We start from the raw sequence: 27,394 nt of genomic DNA, 5'->3' as shown, positions 1-27,394 counted from the left end.
CACTCAGGTAGTGTCAATAATGTGGATTGCATCCAGTATATTAACACACCAAGCAATGGCCAATGACCATCTGTCATTTGTCTCCTCAATGATTTTGCTTTTGAAGGAGTGAAGGCAAGATTTTTCAAAAGCTGGTGTGGTGCCGTGGTGCCCTGGTGTCAGGGTCCTGCCAAGCTTACTACAATTGTGGGAAGAAAGACAGTGCTCATACTGCAAGGGAACATGTTGCATCGAACCAACTTGACCATCTTAAAGGGACATCAATAATGACCAAAGTCTCTGTTTTGTTTTCTAAGCAAGGTACCCGACTCAGGGACAGTCATCAGTACATTTCTGTTGCTTCTATGTGCCTCAAGCGGGCTGCCTACCCCACAAAAACATCAAGGCCAAGATTTTCAAAATTGGGTGCCTGAAGTTATGCTCCCAAATCCATACCTAGGCAGCAAAATAAGAAGCCTGATTTTCAAAACAACTGAGCTGCACTCGGCTCCCTGGACATCTGTGGGAGCTGCTGGGTGCTCAACATCTCTGAGAATCAATGCACTAATTTAGCTGCATGAATCTGAATACAGGAGTCTAACCTTAGTCATCCCATTGTGAAAATCTCAGTCTAATCATTCTTGTAACAAAAGTACTTCTCATCACTTCCAGGCAAGCTGCTGCAGAATAGAATTGTGACCCATCCTTTCATATTAGCTTTCCTCCAGGCACAGAAAGGTCTTTAAAAGGCACTGTCCCATTTCTGGTTACATGCCAAAAACAGCCAATCTGATTGCAATCCTCACTGTTTTCATTATCTCCATCCCCTAAAATAAGAGGAAATCTCAGTCTTCCAGGCCTAGGATGCACTGAGATCAGCATCTACCTTCTCTCCATGAATTCTTTTAAAAACAATATTGTTTCTGTAATTCCAGCAGCTAAGCCAAGCTTTGGTCACTGTAAAATTTAGTTTCCCCACTGTTATTGCAAGATAGTTGGCTTTCTGGAGTGGCAGTGGACCAGTCAGCTGCAAAGAAGGAGCACGTGCCTGTTGCAGCCAGCATAGTAGCACCTGCCATACAGCTGGCTATTTGGCTTTTCCACTTGCAATTGGGTTTCAGATATGTCAGCCGATCACTCGACATTTTCCATTTGTTATGGGGGTTTGTGAGCATACAGACCCAGGGATGTTGAAATGGTTTGCCAGATTTCTTTGGCTTGCTTTAGGCATCATTTTCTCAATAGGTAGACCTGTAGTTCCCCAAGACTGTTGGCTCTAATTATTATGTTCCTACTTGATTCCAACATACAACACAAACAGGATACACAAGGGTTTGGTTCCCTGAAACTGATCACTGTAAACATTAAATCACTAAAAGCAAATTGAACAGCACTGAGAGAGAACAGGGTAGAATCAGGCAGATTAATTCACAATCTCTGCATTGCGAGCTGAATGTGTTTTCAGTTAGTGATACATACATTTACAGACAGACAGTCCTCTTTTTCTTTCACTTTAATTTTATTTTCATTTTTGCACTCATCAAAGCTAGAGTCAGACTTCTTGCAAGCAGGTGCTGTGTAGACGTCCTCTCCGCTCATTTCTCTGTCCATATATCTAACCCATATTACTTTTGGTGTTCTAGTCCTGCACTCCCATAGAGCTCTGTCAATGCAACCCACGCCTGCTCCTTGACCCTTACCTGAAATGGACCACCAAGTCATGCACATTAGCATGATGGTCTTGTGATGTGGCCAATCAACCTTCAGGAACTAGAATGAAAACATATCAAAGTCATGTTGGGCCAGATTCTCACCTGAACCAGGCCTCTGTTTTGTACGCCATGAGAGGGTGTCAGAGAGCTGCTTCTGGCTCCCTGGTTTCCCAGGGGCAGTCCTAACCTTAGTCCTAGTGCAACTTAGAGCTGCTGCTGGACAATCCTAAATTTGCCTTACTGATGTAGAGACCTCGATGGACCGCACAACAGTGGAAAACAGGCAGAATGCAGTGGAGGAGAACACCCACTCCCCACAACCTGCTATGCCAAGAAGGAGGAGTGGAGGGAGGAGGGGCAGCTGGTGCACTGTCCAAAGCTGGCACACTTGCACCAGCAGGGAGTTCTGCTCTGACAGGTGAATTCTCTGCTGGGCATTTGCAGCCAGTTTCCATAATCACCTGTTTATCATTTCAGAGTAACAGCCGTGTTAGTCTGTATTCGCAAAAAAAGAAAAGGAGTACTTGTGGCACCTTAGAGACTAAACAATTTATTTGAGCATAAGCTTTCGTGAGCTACAGCTCACTCATCGGATGCATACTGTGGAAAGTGTAGAAGATCTTTTTATACACACAAAGCATGAAAAAATACCTCCCCCCACCCCACTCTCCTGCTGGTAATAGCTTATCTAAAGTGATCACTCTCCTTACAGTGTGTATGATAATCAAGTTGGGCCATTTACAGCACAAATCCAGGTTTTCTCCCCCCCACACACACAAACCCACTCTCCTGTTGGTAATAGCTTATCTAAAGTGATCACTCTCCTTACAATGTGTATGATAATCAAGGTGGGCCATTTCCAGCACAAATCCAGAGTTTAACAAGAACGTCTGGGGGGGGGGGGGGGGGAGGGGAAATAGGTTACCTTGCATAATGACTAAGCAAATACTCACCAGCAACCACATACCACACAACAGAACCACTAACCCAGGAACCTATCCTTGCAACAAAGCCCGTTGCCAACTGTGCCCACATATCTATTCAGGGGACACCATCACAGGGCCTAATAACATCAGCCACACTATCAGAGGCTCGTTCACCTGCACATCCACCAATGTGATATATGCCATCATGTGCCAGCAATGCCCCTCTGCCATGTACATTGGTCAAACTGGACAGTCTCTACGTAAAAGAATAAATGGACACAAATCAGATGTCAAGAATAATAACATTCATAAACCAGTCGGAGAACACTTCAATCTCTCTGGTCACGCGATTACAGACATGAAAGTTGCGATATTACAACAAAAAAACTTCAAAACTAGACTCCAGCGAGAGACTGTTGAATTGGAATTCATTTGCAAATTGGATACAATTAACTTCGGCTTGAATAGAGACTGGGAGTGGCTAAGTCATTGTGCAAGGTAACCTATTTCCCCTTGTTTTTTCCTACCCCCCCCCCCCCCCGATGTTCTTGTTAAACCCTGGATTTGTGCTGGAATGGCCCACCTTGATTATCATACACATTGTAAGGAGAGTGATCACTTTATATAAGCTATTACCAGCAGGAGGGTGGGGTGGGGGAAGGTATTTTTTCATGCTTTGTGTGTATAAAAAGATCTTCTACACTTTCCACAGTATGCATCCGATGAAGTGAGCTGTAGCTCACGAAAGCTTATGCTCAAATAAATTGGTTAGTCTCTAAGGTGCCACAAGTACTCCTTTTCTTTTTTCTATTTATCATTAACATTGAACAGAAGAAATATGCAACAGTGTACAAAGGTGCCTCAAAGAGCTTATAGTCGAAATCAGTCCTGATCCATTGCATGTAATATATAGGACCAGATTCTCAACTGGTGTAAATTGGTATCACTCCATGGAAGTCTATGGAACTACATTGGTTTTATTGTCAGCTGAGGATGTGGTCCATGGGCTTTGTAGGTGTGCATGTGTGATGTCACTCTCTACTGGCTAGCTCACAAATAACATACAGCTAGTTAAAGGAGCTTGTCTTTTGCTCAGATGATAGAGACCTGTGTTTATGGAACTGGATGAAGAGGATTTTTGGCCCCACTCCCAGGGCTGGGTGTGTGAATTATATTTTAGACAGCAAACACTATGGGGCGCAGACTTTGTCCCCCTATATGTCTATGCAACATTTGGCATAATGGGGACCCTGATTGTGGCCTCTGGGTAATGCTGTTGCAATACAATTCAGAATAAAAAATAGTAATAGTGGCCAATATGTTCAAATGTTATTGTCTAACTATGGGCACACAAGTCTGAATATATTCCCTTGTATCTGTTGTCTGCAGCACATGGATGCCTTATAATGATGCACTAAAAACAGAACAAGCACAGACAGGGGTGGCAGATTTGTAGAAATTTTAGTGGTACCCAGAACCTGCCCCCCCCCAAACTCTGTCCCCCCAAACTCCACCCCCCACCTGCCTAAAGCTCTGGGAGGGAGTTTGGGTGGGGGGAGGCGGTCTGAGGTGTAGGCTCTGAGGTGGGGCAAGGGGTGGGGGTGAAGGAGGGGGTGAGGGGTGCAGGCTCTGGGAGCGGGTGCGGCGCTTACCTGGGGTTCCTAGGCCGGGCGGGCTGGAGGTCCTCCATGTGCTGCTACCCCCAGGCACTACCCCTGCAGCTTCCTTTTGGCCGTAGGGGCGCTTGGGACAGGACACAGACCCACCCCGCCCAGGGGCTGCAGGGAGGGGCCGGCAGCCATGTGGAGCGAGCAGGCAGGAAGTCGCTCAGCTCCGCTGCACTGCCGGTAGTGGGTGGGAGCCCCGGGCCATTTTAAATTGCCTGGGGGACGCGCCGGGGGGGAACGCCCAGGGGCCGAAGGTGGGGCCGAGGGAGAGGCCCGGCCTCAAACGTTGCGGGAGACAGGCTCCGGGCCAGGAATATTCCTGGTGCCCAGGCACCACGGGCCCATAGAACTTGCTGCCCATGAGCACAGAATGACATATGGTTGTTATAGCCACAACGCTGCATGGAACTGATGTGTTTATAGAAGCTGTTTGGTGGTATTGAGGGAAGGAGGCTGGCATACTTCAATTGCAGTACTGTCTCCTGGATAGTTGGAGGCATGAAAGAGGGCAGGAAATGAGTGAACAAAGAAAGCAAAGGGAGAGGTCAGCTGAGAAGTTTGGGTGGAGTGCAGAGTGTGGGGTGGGATGAGCACAGAGGTGTAGGTGGCACATTGTTCCAAAGGGCTTTGAAAGTCCGGAGGAGAAGCTGGAATATTCATACAGGAAAACATGGGGAAGCCAGTGTAGACTCTCAAGGGGTTAGAGAGAACAGATGTGGCAGGAATGGTAGGAAAGGACCAGAATATCCAAGGTGACACGTGGATGTCCTCTCTGTAAATGAGACGCCATGAGCCAAATGCATCCCTGGTGAACTCCATTGACCGCAGTGGGGTTACATCAGGGATGAGTTTTCTCCTCCTAGTTTAATAGAATTTCCCCACAGGCAATGACTCTTGAATAAAAACCAAATTTTACTCACTTCTTTGGCTGACAGGACTTGGGAGTGTTGCTGGAAGTATCGGCCTCTGCCCTTGGTGGAGGAGAGAGGAAGAAACACCTCTCGCTGTTCCAAACAATGCATTCTGGCCTACTGAGTAAAAGACAAAGATGGACTCTAGAGGGCTTTATGTTCAGACCATCTTAGCCAGAGGACAAATCACTGCAACATGGAGTCTCTGTGGATGGGAACAGGAAGTAAAGGAGAGTAGGAAAAGGGGGAAGAATGGGAGGCATTCAGGGGATCTTCCCTCCTGATAAAATATTTTAACAAAGTCCTTTTATTTCTTCCGTGTCAGAGACTCACACTTAGGTATAAACAAGCCTTTTTTGGCTCAGCCTTCATTATATACACAACATGGAATTGCACAGAGTGTTTCCAAATTCTGCAGCATCCCCCACCCACAAAACCTCTCAGGGGCTGCTTACTGGATTTATTTCTGTTTGGAATTCCATCAGTTCTCTGATGTCATCCCCCGCTGGGGTCTGAATTCATTTCAAGTAGATTGGCCCAGCCCGAAGGAGCTTTGCTGGGTTAAAAATCTATCTATGGTACATAAAACAACACGCAGGACTGAGTGGCGAGAGAATAAGTGATAAACCCATGCCAAATATTTATATCATTCATCTGAAAAAAGGAATTTTTATTGATTGCATGCATCATTTTTTCCCATTACACATTTGGGGCCATTTAAATGAACTCTGTTCAGTCCAATTCAGGCTCTGTCTATTACACAGAACACAACTCAGTGATTGGAAGGAAGCTTATGAGCCAAGTTTAGTGTACTAATTAGTAGATACAGTCTCGTGTTTATTAGATTCCTTTTAAAACTGGTGCTTGTTACCTTTAAAAAGGAACTCAGGGCTTAGCTGTGCAAATGCTCCATCTGTATAGCCACTCACACACAGAGATTGCAAGTGAATTATTAGCTTTACTACCATGAAAACTCTGCAGAAGCATTTGCTTCAGTGCTATTGATGAAATGTTTCAGCATGTTCATTTTAACATCAAATGGGAAGAATTTGTGAACAATTTATGGCTCTTCAGAGCCTTCATCAGTGAGAAGTGAATGTTTTGTCCCAGCAATGATAAAGACCTCCTATATAGTCCTTGCCTAGGGTTGGGCTTTAAACTTTAAAGTAATGAACGTAGACAAATATGAAACAACTCAACAGATTACAGTTTCTGTTTTACAGTGGATTTTTCTCACAGCTTTTCAAGCCTCAGTCAGGGACAAAAATAATGTTCGATCAACATTTAGCTCACAATTTATTTACTGGGGATATTTTGCACTTCTGTTGGAAGCTTCTGCATCTGAAGGAAACATTGCTTGGCAAGATAGAGGAGGAGGAGTGAGCAATATAATGGGTGAAATGTTACCAAATAATTAAAATGCAGTGGTACTGTAAATCCTAATGGAAACAACAATGCGTCTTTGTGTACAATTAACTCTGGGCTCTGGTTCATGATAAAAATTCTAGCTTGTAAAAAGCCCTGACCTCAATACCAAAAGCTCAATGGAGGTTTACAGATCTGGTAACAAACAAAAAAAAAAATCCTTCACAGAGGGGGAAAAAATAATGGCTGGACTGGATCCCCTAAATATCCTTTAATTATTCAGAATGGTTGAGGATAAGAAGATACAGCAGAAGTAACAAGAGGGGAAAAAATCCCACAGCCCAGTGAAACTTAAAAAATGCTGTTTTATTTCTGTAGGGAGAATTTACTTCTCCCCCACTTTTTTTCCAAATCATACATTCTATGGGGCACCATGTGTGTTACCACTGGAGTCCTATAAGATCTTTTTTATTATTAGTTAAATAATTTTTTATTGTTAACAAAGCAGATAAAATGAGTTGCTCATTACTGTGAGCAACTGACAAGGAAACATGGAGGGCTATTCATTAAGTAATTACTACTTTTAGGCAGAAAAAGTTACAATTCTTAAAGGAGAAAAAAACAAACCCAGAACAAAATCAAATTGTCTATTCTTTTTTTTTTTTTGGGGGGGGGGTGGTAATGTTTCATGGAAAAGACAGTTCTACAAATGTCAATCAGTTTGACAAGCAATTATCAGCTTAGTTTAAGATGAGGACATAGGCTGCCAGTGAACATCCCAGAGCAGACTAACTTGGTTGCTCTATAATATAATGGTAAGTAGACTTGTACCTCTCCAGTACAATACATCTGTGGCTTGTCAGAGTTCATGCAGAAAGGGGAGCAAATCTGTTTATATTTTCCAGCTAAGAACAATTCAATCTGCGTAGGATTTTTTTTCAGCATCTCAAAATTACTAACGATAATATTGTTTCTTACAAAAAAGCAGTGTATTCAGTGGTTTTTATTTGGGAAATAATTTTGTTAAAGCTGGGCCAGCCTGCATTCCCACTTAAACAATCTGAGCCTGACTGGCCACTGCACTGAATTCAGTAGTCTTACACTGGCATGAAGCTGAAGCCTCCACCAAAAAAGGCATGAGGTAGAATTTTCAAAAGCACTTAGGTAATGTAGGACCACAAATCCCCATTGAATCGGTGGGACTTTCGTTCCTGGCATGGCTAAAAATAGCAGTGTAGAGGTGGCAGGGCTGGCTTCAGCAACACAAGTACATACCCAGCCCCCGCTGCCGCATCTACGCTGCTATTTTTAGCAATGAGGGTGTGGGCGAAGCTAGCGCAGGTATATCTATCCAAGCTGCAGTCACACCTCAGATTGTAGAAAAGACATATCACAGATGACCTTGGTGCTCTCAAAAATGTTGTCTAATACTCCCAAGTCACTTACGCATTTTTGAAAATTTTAGCGATAAATCCATGTTTAGGCACCCAAATAATAGAGGGCTGCTTGGTTGCTGAGCATTTACAGCTCCTTCTGGTTTCAATAGGAGTTCTGGATGCTTAGCACCTTTGAGAATCAGGGTATTTAGTTATGTGCCTAAATATAGATTTGGATGCCTCTCTTGCTCTCTCTCTCTATATATATCAACACAGAGAGAAAAATAGATACACACACACACACATATAGCGAGAGAGAGAGAGAGATACAATATGTATATATGTGAGTTTGTGCAAGGTCACAAGGTTATGGAACATAGTTTTTAACTCTGGATACAATCTGTTGATTGAGGTTATATGAGTCACTCGATACATGTCATGGCAATTATGGTGCTTCAGATGAATTGTAGTCATCCTGGTTTATGAAAATATTTCTCACATTACAATCCCCACCATTACGTGTTCTTCTCCATCTGAACCTACAGTATGAGGAGCATATTTGCAAGCCCAGTTAGAAAGGACCGTACGCCTCTTCTCAGCAGACCGCAGGATCTGAACAATATTCCTTTAATTCCTTGACAGCAAACATTTATTTACTAATCAAACACAAGACATGAGCATTTACAATTCTATGTCTGGTTTCTTCTTTTAATTCATCTTCTCTGAAAGTCCATTAATAAAGGCTGCACATTTTAGCTGATGCTCAGGGTTGAAGGATCTGATTTTATTCTGCAGATTCAAGAACTAAAAGGATTTCAGTCTGTTTTTAACCATAGGTAACATTAGAGGGGAAGCTCCTTGTATATGTTACAATTCGTTAGCTTCTGACATCTGAATTTTATTCAGAAGGAATATAGTAGTTTCAGCAAGAGGTGGTTGCATGTTGCAAAAAGGGATTACTGACTATTTCCACAAATAAATGTAACAGTCTCCGTTCACTGCACTTCATGGGATCCTATTATTCATTGTTCATGAGTATTTGCGAGACAACTGGGTATCTGTGAAAATTAGCGTAGAACCTGAAAGCTTCATGAATTTTAGCACAAATGGCTATTTCTTCAATAACTCATACAGGAAATACCTTATTCACTATTCATTCATCATTATTCTCATGTTTAAAAGGTTTCAGTCATCCTGTCATGTGTGGTGTACTGAAAACTGTGTTAAAATTACAAGCTATCACTTTAAGTTTGTGAGGGGTCTCCTAGTCCTGCTTTCCGACTAGGGGGCTGTCTAGGGAAGCATGTAATCTGAGTCTTTTGCAAAGAGCTAGCCTAGAGCAAGGTCAGGTGAATGGTGCCTCTATGCCTTCAGGAGCAGTCTGCTTTCTCTCTCTCTGTTTTGGGTTCTTGTCTGGTAGGGTTCTGGATTCTAAGATATAAAGTTGTGTTCTATTTCAACCTTTCAGAAAGAGTATTTCATGTTTGTAACTAACTTCTCTCTGTGTGTGCCATGAACATAACAGCAGAAAGCAAAAACAATGCCATGTGACCTATATGACTGTAGCGGGGCAGTTACCCCACTCCTGGGGGGGAAAGGTAGGCTGATTGGGGAAGCAGCCAATCAGGCCACAGCTGGCCCTGATATAAGGGCTAAGGGAGGAGCTGGGTCAGGCTCACTCCAGCCTTGGAGTGGGAAGGACCTAGCTGCCTGGGAGTACAGGGTACCTGAAGCAGAGGAGTTCTGAGGAAGGGCAAGAGGAGCTGGGGAGCTTCAGCCCTGGCAACTCTCCAGGATGAGGTCTTGTTAAAGCCCTAAGCAGGTACTGGGGCTGAAGATGTGCAACCCGGGGATAGGCAAAGGCAGCAGGTCCAACCCCCTTTTCAGTGATGAGTGGCCTTTACAGACTGCCCTAGAGAAAGGGGGCTAGATGACGACTGGCAGTAGCCACTGAGGCAAGGTCAATGAGGGTGGGCGGCTTCCCCTGGGAGGGGACACCCAGCGTGTGGGGGTACTGCTGGGGGCAGAACCCCAAGGAAAGGGGCACCAGTGTCCGGGAGGGACATGGGGGCCTGAGGCAGGAGAGACACTGGCCAGCAGGAGGCACTCCGAGGCTGGAATTGAGCTAATTCCCGGACTGACCAGCAGGAGGCACTGCGGCGGTGAGGGCTCAATCTGCTACAGAAAGGGTGGCCAACTTGTGGTTCCGGAGCCACATGCAGCTCTTCAGAATTTAATATGCGGCTCCTTGTAAAGGCACCAACTCCGTGGCTGGAGCTACAGGCGCCAACTTTCCAATGTGCTGGGGGGTGCTCACTGCTCAACCCCTGGCTCTGCCACAGGCCCTACCCCCACTCCACCCCTTCCCACCCCCTCCCTTTAGCCTGCCATGCCCTCACTCCTCCCCCCTACCCCCAGAGCCTCCTGCACGCCACAAAACAGCTGATCAGGAGGTGCAGGGAGGGAGGGGGAGGCGCTGATCAGGGGGGCTGCCAATGGGTGGGAGGCGCTGGGAGCAGGAGGGAGCTGATGCGTGGGCTGCTGACGTATTAATGTGGCTCTTTGGCAATGTACGTTGGTAAATTCTGGCTCCTTCTCAGACTCAGCTTGACCACCCCAGGGCTACAGTGGAAAATCACACGCCACAAACAGTGGATAGCAAACAGGGAATGGCATGAGTGCACAGTTTTGCAACAATCTGTAAGCTAAATTTTGTTCGAGCAAAGGATTTGGCAAATATTTAGGTATACCAAATGCATTTAAGATAAGTTTGCAAATAATATGCGCACAATAAAATAAGCTACATTCTCAGTAAAGATCCATTAGCTCTAGTCTCAAGCTGTGTCTAAGGGCTTGGGTATACTTAAAACACTGCGACAGCTGCACAGGTGCAGTACTTCAGTGAAGACACTACCTATGCCAACAGAGGGGTTGTCCCATCAGGGTAGGTAATCCACCTCCCCAAGAGGCAGTAGCTAGGTCGACAGGAAAATTCTCCCAGCAATCTAGCACTGTCTGCACCAGGAGTTAGGTCGGTTTAACTGTGTTGCTCAGGGGTGTGAAAAATCCACACCCCTGAGCAACGTAGTTATACTGACCTAATTTCCTGGTTTTGACCAGGCCTATGTCAAGCTATGTCTATTGTAGCTACACCAGTGCAAATCCCTACTGTAGATGTTCTGAACTGGTTTAAGATGCGGGTTGTACCAATGTGAATTCACTGTCAGTCAGACCTGCACAAGACTCATTTTACAATGGTGCAGTGTGCCTACATTAGGGTTTTGTACTGCCACTAATGTCCCTAATTATACAGCCCTCAGCTTTATTCCAATATTGGGCCAACTTCTACGCTCTGTTATAGCAGTAAAAATCACTCAAGTCAATGGCGTTATTCTGCATTTACACTGGTGTAACTGTGATCAGAATTGGACCCATTTTATAGAGGATAGAAATATGAGTGTGTGTGCATGCACAAGGCTTTTTATGCCTTTTAGGGCCAGATCCTGCATCAGTTAAAATCACTGGCAAAAATTTCTACTGAGTTCAATATTGCAAGATTAAGTCCTTCATCCCTGCACTATTTCCAAGCTTCCTGTTTTGAAATTAAAATAATTAAACTCTCAAGAATGAAAAAGCGCCAGATAATTTGCCAAGTTTCTGTCACGTTTTATCAGGTGATCTTATAATAATCCTGTAAGTAACATATCATGGACATCAAGTCTAAGACTTAAATCCTATTGAGATATGGGTTAAAAAACAGACATAAACAAGAATCAAACATTGAAACCTGCTATCCTACAGCCAGAGTTAATCCCTTTGGGGAAGTGAATTTCCTCCAGAGCTATAGGAATCCAGCCCTATACTGCTTTTCTCCTGTACTTCATATCTACACACAGACAAGCATTTTCTTTGGCATGCACAATCAGAAGGAAACTGCAGTTGTTGCTTTTTGCTCTTCTGCATAGAGCATATTAAATACACCCCAAAATTTTCTCCAAGTATTACATGAACTAAAGAATACATCAACACTATCGAGCTGACCTGAATGAGATGGAATTATTATTTAATTAGTTATTTCCAATAGTGTTTGCAATGTGTTATATGCTGTAGAAACATAAAGAAATGCACCATCTCTAGCTGTGAGAAGCTTACAGTCTAACAATATCTAACGTGAGGTCTGTGGGTTTGTTGTTCTCAAGTCATTCTTTTGACTGCCCTAATGAATCTGCATAATTTGGCATAAGACCAACAAGGCACCATTCAGAACTGGCCCAGGCAGTGGATGACGTGACTCGTACTTCACGAGGGGGCACTACCCTACATCCAAGCCACATCAGCATGTGGAAGTGCAGTCCAGGATTTTGACCTGTCACTATAGCAGGTAAAAAGATGTAGTTAATAAAGTCTATGTCTAGGACCAAATTCAGTTTGGACATGATCTGCACTAGCTCCATGGCTTTCTATGAAGGTACATTTGCTTACATTAGAACTAAATTTGGCTCCTTGTAGTGGCTCTCTTTCTCTGAAAGAGATTTCTGTGCTTCCTCCCCATCCTGACCCCCTGACATGAACTCTAGCTATACCCCTAGTCCTTTTGCAAAACACCCAGAAAGACTGGTACTATACACTGCAGTGCTTTAGTCAGGCACCCCAGTAGAGAGCCCAAGCCTGCAGCCTTACTCAGACAGCCTCACTGACAAAGGGATACGTCCAGCCTTCTCCTCTACAGCTACTGTGGCCCCTGGGCAGTAGAGTGGTGAAGTTCTGTGCAATAATGAGCTGGATGCAGGGGAACAATGCAAGAGATGAGCACCCTGAGCCAAGTATCAAGCCTGGCTTTGAGGGTTTATCCTCACTTGGACATTTAACAAAATAGGTGTTCCAGTTATTATTCTGGAATATTTAATTTGGCATAAGTGCCTTTGTGGACACTCTTATTCTGGAATATGAATGTCCACCCAGGGAGTTATTCTGGAATAGCTATTCTGGTAAATTTCCAAGTGTAGACAAGCCCTCAGTGAGCCCCCTTCATGGAAAGTACTAGGGGAGAGGCACAAGAGATCCTCCAAACTTTCCCCTCCTGCACATGCAGCTGGTCTAAAGAGGCTCCACCAGGCATCCCTCTTGGCCAGCACTTGGCCCTGCTACTTTAGTCGGGTGCTGGGCAGGTGATTTGCCTGTAGGTGAGTAAGGCCTGCTGGTGGGGTCCTGTGTCTCCAAATTGTGCTTTGCACAAGCAGCTTCAGTGAGGAAAGTAGCAGTGTATCTTGCCCCTTGTACATATTAGAAACGTCCATCTTTACTCTCCCATTCCTTTCCTATAAAATGTCTTCAGGATAAAGAGGAAACAAAAGTCACGACATTTTTAGTCCTGGTGCGGTGCACTATGCATGTACCTCGATAACACCTTTCTGCCTCAATCCATCCAAGTGAAGCCACATCACCAATTACAGAAGGTGAGCACATTTCAGCTGATTGTGCCCAGGAAACAGAGTTACAATCAGGGCTTAAATTCAGCTGGAGCCATCCAGGGTGGAGCTCCTGTAAATATTTTCAAACCTGCGGTAGCCCCAGCATCATGCTCTATGGGGCTGAAGCCCCGAGCTCAACACCTCCTGCAAGTCTAAAGCCCCGAGCCCCGGCACACTCAGCGGGGATGAAACCCCGAGCCCTAGGGCTCCAGGAAATACTTGGTGAGAATTTAAGCCCTGGTTACAATTATATGCACTGTTGCAATAATTTCCAAAGAGCGCTCCTTTTTCTATGAAGAAGGTGGTCAGTGTGAATTCTGTGAAGAGAGAAAGACTCTTGCTCTTTATAGCTATAGATAGCAGATGACACATGCAATTTTCTAGGAACAACAGTCTAGCTAGAAGCTTGAATCTATCCTATGCTAACTGTAGCCAAGTAAACTAGTGTATCCAAAACCAGCTAGAAACATTAATACCCACATGGGAAAATATATATTTCAACATACAATACAGTGTGTCGTATGTTTTCAATTGATTTTAAACATATGTCACGATATGAAGTTTATTTGGCATTATGTGGTGTGACAAAATACATTTTAAATCTATCTCAGTATAAACAGATTAAATCTGTTTTAATTAGTTTTAAAATATATACACATGTATCTATAGGTATAGATGACATAGATCAAAATTAAGGGTATTTTTAGTAAAAACCATGGAAAGATCATGGGCAGGAAACAAAAATTCACAGCCCGTGACCTGTCCATGACTTGTATTATATACCCCTGACTAAATCTTGGGAGCTCTGGAGGGGGGGCTTCAAGGGCACCACAAGTGCTCTGGGGCAGCGGGCGCCCCAGGACCACCACTGGTACTCAGGGGGAGTGGCGGCGGTGCATGGCCTGGGACCACCACTGGTGGTCGGGGGAGGGAGAGGCACATGGCCCAAGACTGCCACAGCTGCAGTGGCGGGGAGGGAGCGCGGTGGCCTGATCCTACCCCAGCAGCAGCCAATGTGCTGGCCCAGGGGCCGCCCAAACTGCTTGGGTGACCCTGGAGCCAGTCGCACCGGCCACTGCAGAAGTCACAGAGGTCCTGGAAAGTCACAGAATCCATGACTTCCGTGACAGACTCACAGCCTTAATCAAAATCCAAAGTGACTCCTTGCTCTGGGTATCCCAGTGCCTTTTGTCTTTGTGTGTCTGATTTCTCAGTTGTAAGCTCTCCAGTACAGGGACTGCCTTGGTATTTGTCCAGCATTGGCTGCCTTGTCTGCACTTTAATAACAGTAATAATGGGGAGAGGGAATCATGGGACAGAAGCAGCATTTAGACGCAGGCCTGCACTCCAGGTGGTGTGCAGCTGCCCCATCCAGGGAGAGTCTGGGGACACAATATTGGGCCCAAGGGCTGGTAGGAGACCCAGGGTTCAGCAGGACATAAGGAAGCACTAGCCTTGACCTCTTTGCCCAGCCACACTCTCTATACTGGCAGCAGAGAGGTTGGCTGGTGCTGGTGCCCGAACTGTATTGATCCTCCTAAGGCCAAACCCCAGCAGAGGTTCTAGGCTACCTTAGCTTACCTTCCCATAAGGTCACTTGTAGAGCTGTGTGAGACAAATTTCTAAGAGGCTAAGTTTTCAAAGCAGTCCATATAGGGCCAAATTCTCACAGGTCCTGAAACTACATCCTTTACATTTGCCCTGGCAGTCTTGTGTGCTCAGGTGGCATTTGCTCACACAGTTAGCCATCTATATACCTGCAAGTTAGGGGGTATCTCTCATGCTAACTGGAGGCATCACATCAGAGTCTGTGTTGGAGAGTGTGCTCTGTATCATTTATCCTTGCCCCCTAAAATGTTGTCTTGAAATATAGTGGATTGTTGCTGTTTTCCTTCAGCATATCACTGGACAGACTTAGATCATGAAGCATTACACACCATGTCCTAGAAGGGCCACTCCTTCTCACTGTAATACCTGGGCTACTCAAGTTCAAGGCTGGTCTTGTTTTAAACACATTCCCAGGTCCCAAAGGTCAGTTTCCTCTTCAGACACAGCAAGTCTCTTGTGGCTGCACTGCATATTGCTAATGCATTTTTGGAAGGAAATGCAACGTTAATTTTTCCAGATACCAAGATTTGTAACATAGAAGAAATTCAACTACAAATGAGTTCAGAGTTCTAACAAATGGGATGTGGATTCTCATTGGCTGGCAGTGATGTCACAGCCATGCACCTAATGCCCAATAAATGGCTGAGTTGTATGGACAAACTCCATTTCAAAATGGTAATAAGTAGAGCAAGCAGAACATAGCAAGAAGATTAGTGCACTTCTCAGCTGCTTAGAGTCACTGGTGCCCTCAGCCTTGTGCTTCATAACTGAGTGCCTGGCAACCTATAATTACATAGAAGTGAATTGCTTGTTGAGTTTTATTGCTTGAGAAAAAAGAAGTATTGGGAATCTGAGTTGAGAACATGCCTGCAAATCTCATCTCTAGTGCACAGATCTCTCCCCTGCTCTCACTGGTACAGCACAGAATACATTCCTCATAGTCTTGGAATTAGATGTGGGAAGGTTTTACCCTGGATGAGCAAAGGATTGAGACCTAACCCCCCAGGGGAGATCCCATCCATCTCGAGGCCAAGGGTGACAACTACAGATCAGGAGTCTTCAGTACCCTCTTACCTATTTTAATGTAAAATGCAGGGCCCAGATGTCCTGATGCCCCTGTCCACCTCTATCATTCAACTGGGCTGCAAGCTAGAATGCTCCAAATCCAAGTGCACCAGAGATCATTTATCCAGAGCACCAAGAATTCTTAACAACCAATATAATTCAAACATGGAGAGGGAAGGGAATGGGCAGCAGTCAGCCAGGAGGCTAAGCTAGAAACTAGTACTCTGAATGTTGTACCTTTTCCAGACACACACAACAGGCACTCTGCCTCCCACCCATAATGCTGGCTGTGCTGGTCCATCTTCTTGCAGTCTGCAAGAGCCTGTCAAGATCCAGTGGTGTCCTTCTGGATGCTCTTACATGACACATTGGTATCAATACTCCTAGCTACCCGCTGACAGCGGGGTGTGGTCATCTGGTGTTCATGTAGCTGCCTGAAGATGATTATCAGAATATGAGTCCCATCCCTATTCAGATCCTCGCTTCTGCTCAGCCATAATTTCATATAACTTGGTTGCGAAGTTTCAAAGCTCCTAATGGCCAATAACAAGACAGAGCCATTCCTACAGTGAACACTTCCCCTCACATCGCTATCAGCAGCTGGCTAGCACCTTCACTTTCTTTGATCCCACCACTGCTAGTTTGCTTAAAGAAATGTTGATCAGCTGACTTTTCAGAATTCATTGTAATGCTCTTACACACTGTTGGCTACATATGAACTTCGCAGGTGTCACTAGTCTACTCATACCAGGGTCACTCAGAACTTCACAGCGACAGTGCAGGTAGAACTCAGACCCTCCTTTTCCAAAAGCCCAGGACTCACCATTTAGACGAATGGACCATCTCCATTAGCTGTTAGGGGCCTGTGACCTGCAGATGACCAACTCTGATTCCATCCAGTAGAGGGGAGTGGTATATACATACACTCTATGGAGCTCAACTGGAATATTATAGTTCAAGAATTATATACTCCTGTTGAGAGCAACATATCTTAATATCTTTTGTCTGAAAATCACTAGTGGTTTGTGTATGTGGGAGGCAGGGAAATATTTTTATACCCTGCTGCGAAAATGCAGGAGTTTCTAATTGTGCAGTTTGAAAGACACTGCTTAGCTTCTATGGCTAATAAGCCAAATCAATGCATTTAAAAGAGAATCTTCTTCCCTGTGCTTTTACTCCTCTGTATTAAACTGTATTTTATTTCCATTTCAGAAACTGTATTTACTCTGCCTTTTTCCCCACAGGGAATGTTTCTGCACAAGAGACTATTAATAAGCAGCACCTACTGTGCATTTCCTCTTCCTTTCCTCACACTCCCCTGACTATCTCCTTCACACAACTTATTCTGCTTCTTATCCCTTCCACGCAGTTGATTTACAGATGTTGTCCCACTGAATAACCCCAACTTCTCAATACACCCACCCTGATCCTTTAACATGCTTTATACACGAAGGCTGGAGTTCAGCGTGCAAAAGCGGTTTCAAAATGACACAATGCCAGGCTTATTTGTGGAGAGTTAATGACAGAGAGTAAGTGCCAAGTTTAAAAAAAATCAATTAACCAGATCATTTGGTGAGAAGAAGAAAGAAAGAGACTAATTCCTCCTTTTCAGTGTTTGCCACAGTTCCAGAGGGAAAGCCCTGTTACATTCAATAGGCTGAGCGTCAGAAAGTTCAGAAAAGCCAGTGTAGTATGATTTATTCCATCTTTGGGCAAGGGAAAATATGATAGATTTAAAGATGATAGATCAAAATCATTTAAAATAATAGATTAAAACCTTTGAAATCTGGCCATTGTCAAGTTATTTTTAATGAATCACCATCATCCTCTTTATAGATAATCTGTTGAAGTTTTAAAACTGAAACTGATCGGTTCTTCAATGCAATTAACCACTTTTTTGTTTTTGAGATTTTGTTTTTTGGTTTCTGGGCTCTGGGCTGAGCCCATGGGTTTGTTATTGTAGGGTTGCCCAGGAGCTGGTATTGTACTGGTGTTGTAGAAAGTGCTGGGCTGGGCCTGCTGTGGCTCAGACTTTCAAAACAGTTTGATGCTTGACTGTGCTTTCAAAAAATGGTGTCTATCCCACAAACACGCACTCACATGTCTAATGGTCAGCATGTGAGTGGTCCCCTAGAATTCAATGGGACTAAAATTAAACACAGGTAGAATGTTGGCAGGGTCAGGGCCTGTGTAAACAACTCTGTACCTACTTTGTACATAAAATTACCATGATTGCATGGGTGACTCAGGCAGCTGTGTGTGGGCAATGCTAATGAAGAGCATCTGCACATGTGCAATCAGAGTTATTAGCCCAGCCGGGACTAATACATTTTTTCCACTGGGTTGTAATGGTTTGGTCTGACATAGGTGGTTCTAACTTGTTTGGCCATAACCAACATTAGCAACCTCTATTACACTTGGGTATTGTGGCTAGGGCCTTATATGCCCATCCGTCCAACTCATATTAATAAGCAGCATGCATATAACTGAGGGCAGAAATATTCCTGTACTATGTTATATAATGGGGAGGGAAATAAAAACACACCAAAACCTTTCAGTCGTGTCCTTTATTATCATGGCGCCTGATCCTACAGAAGCGGAGTCCCTACTGAGCAATTTAACTCCCCTTGCAGTCAGCTACTGCTGTGAGGAGCAGCGTTCCCTTTCACTTGGCTAGCTGTTCAGATAGCCTCCGGCTCTGGGAGGAGCATGCCATAGGACGCAGTTGTTCACCTGCCCAGAGCCTGCTCCGTCCCCATATCCCCAAACCCAAACTTTCTGTGGTTCCTATGAAGAGCTCTTCACATGGAGGGGCTTCCACTGGAATCTAAGGAGGGCAGCAGGCATTGTTTAGAAACAGCGCTGTTCCTCTTCCAGGCTCAGTTGCCTCAGGCTTAGCTCCCTCCTCTCCCCCCATTAGCAGAAATGGAAGGGAGCGTATGGGCTTTGGTCTCTCTTCTGCAACACAAAGCCCCCCCACAACTTGGCATGGGAGCCAATTTCTGATCAAGAGAGGCTTAGGCTATGGCTATACTTCAGCTTAAGTCGACATAAGTTATGTTGTGCAGGGGTGTGAATTAGCCACCCCCTGAGGGACATAACTTATGCTGACTTATGTAGCGGTGTGGACAGCGTTAGAGCAGAGGGAAAGCTTCTCTCACCCCTTAGCTACCGCCGCCGGCAGGGGCTGGAGTAATTAAGCCAACGGTTGAGCTCTCTCCCGTTGGCTTAGAGCAGTGACACTAGAGAGTTTACAGAGTTTACTGTAAGATCCCTAGTACAGTCATACCCTCAAGTTAGGACTGGAATAACAGGGAGGAAAGCAGCCTCCTTCAAGGGAGTGTAGCATGAGTATCAAAGTTCAAGGCTGTAAAGGCCCTGTACTTTACCCTCAGAATGTGAAAGCACAAGTATTTCAGCACTCTAAGAACATCTTTGAACTCTCTCCATTCATTGGTATGTCTCCCATGTGTTACTTCCACTCTCTCATAGAGACTGCTGTCTTTTACCTCAGGGTCGTGCTACTTACTCAAGATATGATTCTATCCCCCTTTGTTACCAGCCCCCCCCTCTGTTTATACTTTGGTTTCATCTTTCTAGCCTCCGCTCCATCTCCGACTCGAGCACATGTCATAACTGGGGTCTGCTTCTCTTTTTTCCAGAGATTAGAAGTGATACCTGTTTTCGAGCAAATAAAGCCTAAGACACTTAAACGTTACAAGTGGCTGCTTTACCTGTTGGTGCAGCTCTCCAAAGGTTTAGGCTGCAAAAAGTGACATTTCTCAGGCAATGATTCTATCATTATCATTATTAGTTGTATTACATTAGCTCCTAGCAGACTCGGCTGAGATCTGGATCCTATTGTGCTAGCTGCATTGCCTACCTATAATAAGAAACAGTGCTTGCCCTGAGCAGCCTTTGCTCTAAATTGACAAGACAGACAAAGGATGGGCGAAAGGCAGCACTGTTGTTATTCCCACTTTTGAGGCACAGAGAGGCTAAGTGACATGCCTGAATTCACAAAGAAAATCTGTGGCAAAGCCAGGAATTAAACCAAGGTTTCCTGAGTCCCACTGTAATGCCTTAGCCAGAAGAACACGCTTCCTTCTAATGCGGTGTAATCTCTTTGAGTATTTTGAAAAATAAAATGGGTGAGCTATTGTTGACTGAAAATCATCTGACATGCCTGGGCACAATGGTTTCTGATGACAGATATTCATAACAGTTTTATTACATCTCTCTAAGTACACAGTTACATGATACGGTATCCCAAAGAGTTCAAAGGAACTTGTCCTGCCTTGTTCATAGAATAGTTCATAGAATATCAGGGTTGGAAGGGACCTCAGGAGGTCACCTAGTCCAACCCCCTTCTCAAAGTAGGACCAATCCCCAATTTTTGCCCCAGATCCCTAAATGGCCCCCTTAAGGATTGAACTCACAACCCTGGGTTTAGCAGACCAATGCTCAAACCACTGAGCTATCCCTCATTTGTGATTTATGGCATAAAAAAAATTACCCTTTTTAAAACAAAGAATCTGATTTGGGGTGGGGAGGTTAATGACTTGCTTTAAGAAAGTCACTACACATATTACATATTATTGCTTGTTAATTCTGAGCAGATTTCTGGCTCATGAAAGGTTTCAAATTGATAGCACAGCTATAGTACAGGCAATTGTATCTCTAGTTTCCCTACATTGCCCATCGATGGGCTTCAGCCCTGGCCTGGAGAGACCACCTCTAGGAATGGCAGGGTAGATCAGTCCTTGGCCCCACTGCTGAGGCTGCCCACAAGGGAACCAGCTGTCATGGGTGATGTGAAGACAAACCTACTAGGGATGCTTGGGGGCAGGGCCGGCTCCAGCTTTTTTGCTGCCCCAAGCGGCAAAAAAAAAACCAAAAACCAAAAACGATTGAGCTGCCGCTGAAGTGCCGCCGAAGTGGAAAGGAGGGAATGAAGGACTCGCCGCCAAATTGCCGCCGAAGACCTGGATGTGCCGCCCCAATAACTGACAGAGTGCCGCCCCTTTCTATGGGCTGCCCCAGGCACCTGCTTCCTTCACTGGTGCCTGGAGCCGGCCCTGCTTGGAGGCCACCAGCTCATTTCAAATAGCCGTTAGGTGGTAACAAACTTGCATCACTATTGGCCAGGGTCAGACTGGATAGCTAATAGCTTAGAAATAACATGCACATTGTTATTACCAGTTCACAATAAACAGCAGGGCCAATCAGAGGGGGGGGGGAGGCCAGGAGGGCTATTTGGCCTGGGCCTCAAGCTCAAAGGGGGCCTCAAATTTAGACACTTGTTAATTTTTTGACATTTGATAAGTTTCGCAACTTGTTTTTATGCACATCCCTATCGGACCAAAATGTGACAAACTCTCTCAGCTTAGAGCTGCAAATTAAGCAAATAAGAGACGTGATTTGGTAAAAGACATAATTTTTTTGTTAACGGATATAGATTTTGCCATATTAAAGAGTTTAAAATGTTCATAAATATTAATTAAAATATATTGGTTCTGATGGCACAAGATTAGACAGTGATGAACATGTCCTCTCAGATCATCTGATTATATAAACAAACCACTACTAGTGGCTGGTGCTGGATCGAGCGCATGTTGAAAGGTAGAGAACTGTTACATTTTAGTGCCTTATTTTGGTGCCTTATTTTGTTTTCATGTGTCGTCATTTTTTATTTTTATTATGGCTAGGGGCCTCAAAAGCTGGAAGTGGCCCGGGCCTCTGGACCTCTGAGTGGGCCTGATAAAGGGCATGTTATCAACAGGTAACTCAGATACAAAAAGCTCTTATTCCAACACCACCAGCTAAATCCTTGAATGTCCCCAGGCTTCTCATTCTTAGAGGGCTGTGCATCGTACAGTATCTTTGTATACTCATTGCAAGAGAATGCTCATTGATGACATGGAAATGCATGCTTTTAAAAACAATTGCTACTTAGGGTACGTCTACACTGCAGTAAAAGCCCACGGCACCGAGTCTCAGAGCCCAGATCAATTGACTCGGGCATGCAGGGCTAGGGCTCTGGGGCTAAAAATTGCAGTGTAGATGTATGGGCTCAGGCTGAAGCTTAGGCTCTGAGAGCCCTCCCCCTCCTGGGGTCTCTGAGCCCAGGGCTTCAGCCCAAGCCCAAATGTCTACACTGCAATCTTTAGTCTCACAGCCCAAGCCCCATGAGCATATAAATCAGCTGATCCAGGCCAGCCATTCAGTATAGATGTTCTTTTAGTAATGTGGATATATACAGAAACATACTCTAACAAATCCACCTCCACCTAGTTTTTCATGGTTGTCACCCATGGCCACACAGAATTTCACAACAGCAGTGAGGACAGACCTCAGATCCACATGCTTCCAAAGCATTTGAGCTAAAGGAGAATCACTATTAACTGTTAGTTGTATAGGCCCTATGGCACACAGTTGTGTAGTTCTAATTCCAACCAGCAGAGAGAAGTGATGCACATCCACTCTAGACAGCTAATGACAACGTAGCTGTTGTATGAGATTGAAATGGTATCATCTTGTCGGAGACAAAATAACAAACGTTATCCACAATAATTTTAGATGCCTAAAAACATTCTGCCAATTTACATGCCTTTTTTTTTTACCCAAGAGATTATTTTGCAAGTAAATAACTGGCATTTCACGAAACTACCTCATTTGTATATGTGGGGCCACATTTTCCAATAGCCAGATTGCCAAAAGTACTTAGGACCCAGACACTCCCATTGTAACCCTTTCTGCCTCTGTGCTCCAAAAGAGCTCACAGCACCCAATGTGCGTTCAACATGCTGAGCACTTTTGAAAATCAGACCACTTATTCTGGTGCCTAAATAAGAGGTGAGCTCTTTTGAAAAGCTGGCGTCTAGTGTCGTAATATAAGGCAACAGCCATGAAGGAAAATAAAAATACAAGAAGTTTAAATACCATTACAGCTCCAACCCCTTATCAACAATGGGCAGAAAATTGAAAGGTAAAACTGACAATGCTTAACAGCCGCCATTATAGTTTATTTTTGCACACCAGGATGATTTAAGGACAGCACGTCAGCCATCAGTCTTGAATTTCCTGCCTTCTGTTAGTCTGAGTCAGCCCTTTAACGTTATATCTATGTAGGACGGTGTGGGCTTTTCTCTTATTTAATTTTTAAAAGCCCTGTGTCTTTAACCTTCAGGATAACCTTGTCTCATTCTGGCTCTCCTCATTGGGTTGTTCCTTGATGAGCTTTTTGTGCCTGATTAATTAGTAAGCTGGAGTGGGGGCTGCTCTCTTTAGCAACTCATGCCTCCCTCTGACTAACTCCAGATCCAGTATTAAATCTCAGTAAGATTTGCACTTACTTGCCTTGTCGTACAGTGTTTCGGTATCGATACATCTTTATAACTTTTGATTTTATTTTTTTATATTTATTTAGCCATTCACTTCGAGGGAAGGGGGCAGACTATAGACCTTATTCTGTCGTTATCCCAACACTTTTCAAAGAGACAACAATAATTTTTCAGCACAATTGCATGTTTTCAAGTGTTAATAATTTTGCTTTCTGGAGCATTAAGCTTACAAATGCAGCTTTGGTCATTCCCAGGGCGTTAACAGACTTTTTCGGAAGACACTGTATTTGTTTTTATGTATGCACAATTATTGCATATGCACGTGCAATTGTGGTAATAGGTCATGCACATTTGTGGTCATGCATTTTTGACAAGCTGGGCCCAAAAGAATAATAGAAGTGTAATCATAACAATACTGAAGCTAGACAAATTCAAATGAGAAATAATACTCAAATTAACAGTGAGGGTAAATAACTATTGAAACAACTTACCTAGAGACATGATAGATTCTCCATCACTTGCAGTCTATAATTCAGGATTGGACATCTTTCAAAAAGAGATGCTTTAGCTCCAACTGAAGCTATGGGCTTGATGCAGAAATTACTGGGTGTGGTTTTCTGCCCTAGACTAGCTCATGATAATGTCCTTAAAATTCATTAATCTATTAACTTAAATTTGACAATGTCATGCATAAATGCAGTATTTTTGTCCCCATAGGGGACAGGAAAGGAGTAGATGTTATTTTGTCAATAAGATGAGGAAAAGTTTCTGCTTGGGACAAGTACAAAGTTTTTTAGCTCCTTACCTGAGTTGAGTTTGTGGCTGCTCTGTCCAAGTCTGTTATTTCATTGATCTTTAAAAAGACCAGTTTTTAAAGGTATTTCTTTGTCTGTGACACGATACCTGCTCTGCTAGAAAGTGATCTCCGGATGTAAAGGGCTCAGTGTGAGCTTACGGATTCCTACTTCCAAAGGAGATGCAAGGAACTGTTCATAGATTCATAAATTTTAAGACCAGAAGAGACCTTTAGATTAAATAGTGCAGCATTTAAATAGCTTAAGAACTGAGTGGGTCCTATTCCTGCTGCTGTCTTTGGTGCTAGTAATTCAATTACAGGTCCAGTGTGTCAGTGGACTGAAAACGGACTTACATGAGCCACTGACACAACATTTTAATAATTAGCCAATATCTGATCGTGTTTTTCAAAGAAGCAGGAAGTGTGGGTCAACTTGAGTGCACCTCAGAGTTCAAGCTACTATGTTTGACTTAAATAAATGTAGATATGAGTTAAATTGGAAACTAACCAGCTCACAAAGATTTTACTCAAGTCACAAAACACGAAGAACCAAATCCATCCTTGGTCTGATGCCACTGAAACCAATGGAGTCACAGCAGGGATGAATTTGTCTAGATTGACTCACAGTTGTGGTAGGAGAAGATGGCTCTCAAAGTGAAAATATTCCTTACAGTGCCGGGATGGTAAGAAACTCTGGAGATAATAAATACATGTATCCCACCTGTCAGTCTGGCAGCCTGCTATCCAGTTGAAAACATTCATCAATGCAGGTAGAAAGCTATACCAGTGGTCAGCTATGAAATCAAGACAGGAGGGCTGATTTTCCACTGCCTTGTGCAGGCAGCTACCCAATCCAAATGGTAGCTTGTTACAACCCCTTTTGAACTAGATAAATGACTGTAGTAAAATTCTAGTATTAAAAGGGTGAGACTGTAGTGAGTTAGGGCAATGGTCTTTCACCTTTCAAGACAGAGTCAAATCTTGATTTCAATTCATAAAGAAAAAATAAATGAGTAGATACCAATGATTGCTTAACACTTTTCATCTTCAGAGGAAGTGAAACGATTTTAGTGGTCTCAACCTAGTTCTGACTAGTGCTGTGGGAACCCTCTCAATTCCGGTTCGCACAGAACTCGAAGAACTTTCTTGTTAACCTGCTTCATGCATGAGCTGCGAGCTGTGACAATTAAATGATTCATGCATATGCAAATGGTGAGGACCAGAACGTCAGGCCAGACTATGCTGTGCTTCGTAAAGGACCTAGAGAGGAAAGTAGATCTAAGCAACCTTTCTGCTGTAGTCTTGTGGGCAGCCAGTGGCATCTTTGGCCCCTGGCAAAACTTAGAGCACCCTCATGGCTGCCTGTGTTTGCATTTTTTAGGTCTCAATTCAATTGAAAGCAGAAATCAGGTTAGAGGTGCACATATGTTGATTCACACAATTTATTTTGTTGGTGAAAAATGCAGGTGCAAGCCACTGTTCAGTGTGTGTTACAAGTTCCCCTCTGTGCCCGATGCACAGAGGATATAACCCCATGACAGCTAAGGGACTTAGTCCTTTAGCTTTGGAGTTTGTGGGTTCACTGGTCCATTAAACAAACACAAGATTTAGTTTTGTTGTCTCAAAACAAGTCCCTATATGAAATGAGATTAGGCTAAATAAATATCATAAAACAATTCCCAGACAATGCTTAAGGAATTCCCAGAGACAGTGCTACAAACCTGGGAGCACAGACCTCTGCCCAGGGTTAATGCAGAAGGGACCTCAGTCTGATGGCACATACAAACACTCTGATATCAGGAGAAAAAATACCTTTCTTCCTCTGAAACTGGGAGACATTTACATTAGCCAAGTATGAAATAAAAATAAGGTTGTCCCCAAAGAAATTACAGAAGGTAAAAAATATCTTAGGCCATTGACTGCCAAGGGTCTGAAAGAAACAGGGGCTGAGATTAGGAGAATTTTTGCAAGGAAAATTCCCCTCCTCCTCCCTCCTTTTCTTTGGGAAAAAAGGAAGAAAGTGAGAGAAAGTGGATGGGGGAAAACCCCATCAAAACCAAGGAAGAAAAAATGAAACAATTTTTTTTTCCAGTTCAAAAATAAAAAAATAATTATAATTTGTTTATGAAATTCAGTTTCAGTTTTTTGACCACCCTGATTAGTTCAGTGACCATTATACAAGTCAGCCGTATTGTCCTCCTTTACTTAGGAATGGCCCAGACCCAGAATAGCAAATGGTAAAGATGAACAGGCACTGGAAGATCTGTGCAGAAGAAACAAGTGCAGAATTAGTCCACATTATTCTTTGTTCCAATCAGTGTCATCCCTTCCTTGTTTTCATAAACACCGATCCTGCCCCATTAAAGTCAGTGGGAGCTTTGCCTTCAGTGAGAGCAGGAAGAGGTCCTAGCACTTTTACATCATCATCTGTTAACTGAAGATTTTTCATAGCTGTAAAAGCTTAAAGAAAAAGTATATGGAAGAAAGTACATGCTACTACATGTATATAACATGAAAATATGCAAAACCAGATTATTGTTTATATTACAGTAGCATCTGTGCACCCCAGACAAGATCAGGGCACCTTTGTCCTAGGTGCCGTACAAACACATGATGAGAGATGGTCTCTGCCCTATAGAGCTTACAATCTAGATAGACAACACAATCACAAGGAGAAAGGCAAAGGCCACACAGCAGGTCAGTGGCAATGCTGGGAACTGAAATCAGGTCTCCCAATCCCCAGCACAGTGCAATGCCCTAGGTACTGGATCAAGCTGTGTGCTTCCTCACAGGCATAGGCTTGGACTGCACAATGTACAAACATATCTGATTTCTTGGGGCTTTATATTCAAACCAGGTCTCTATTTTTGTGGGACTAATGTTGTGTCCATTATTGATTTGTGCTTCTGTTTGCAATTCACTGCAGGGGTAAAATTTCAGGCATAACTCAGGGTGAATGAAAAATTGCACCCACAAAAAGGGAGGTTTGTTTGTTTGTTTGTTTTTAACCCCTAATATCACCAGAGCTGAGAACTGACCTGAACACAAACCAACAAACAAACGAAAATCCTCTCTTTTGGCCATTTATGCTTTAAACCACACAGGTACATTTCAAACTTTTTTTTTTTTCTTCAAACATTCCTGTTCTTTTAGCGGATACAGACTAACACGGCTG

Source organism: Natator depressus, chromosome 13, assembly GCF_965152275.1.
Source record: "Natator depressus isolate rNatDep1 chromosome 13, rNatDep2.hap1, whole genome shotgun sequence".
Classification (NCBI taxonomy): Eukaryota; Metazoa; Chordata; order Testudines; family Cheloniidae; genus Natator; species Natator depressus.
Note: the sequence above shows the minus strand (reverse complement) of the source record.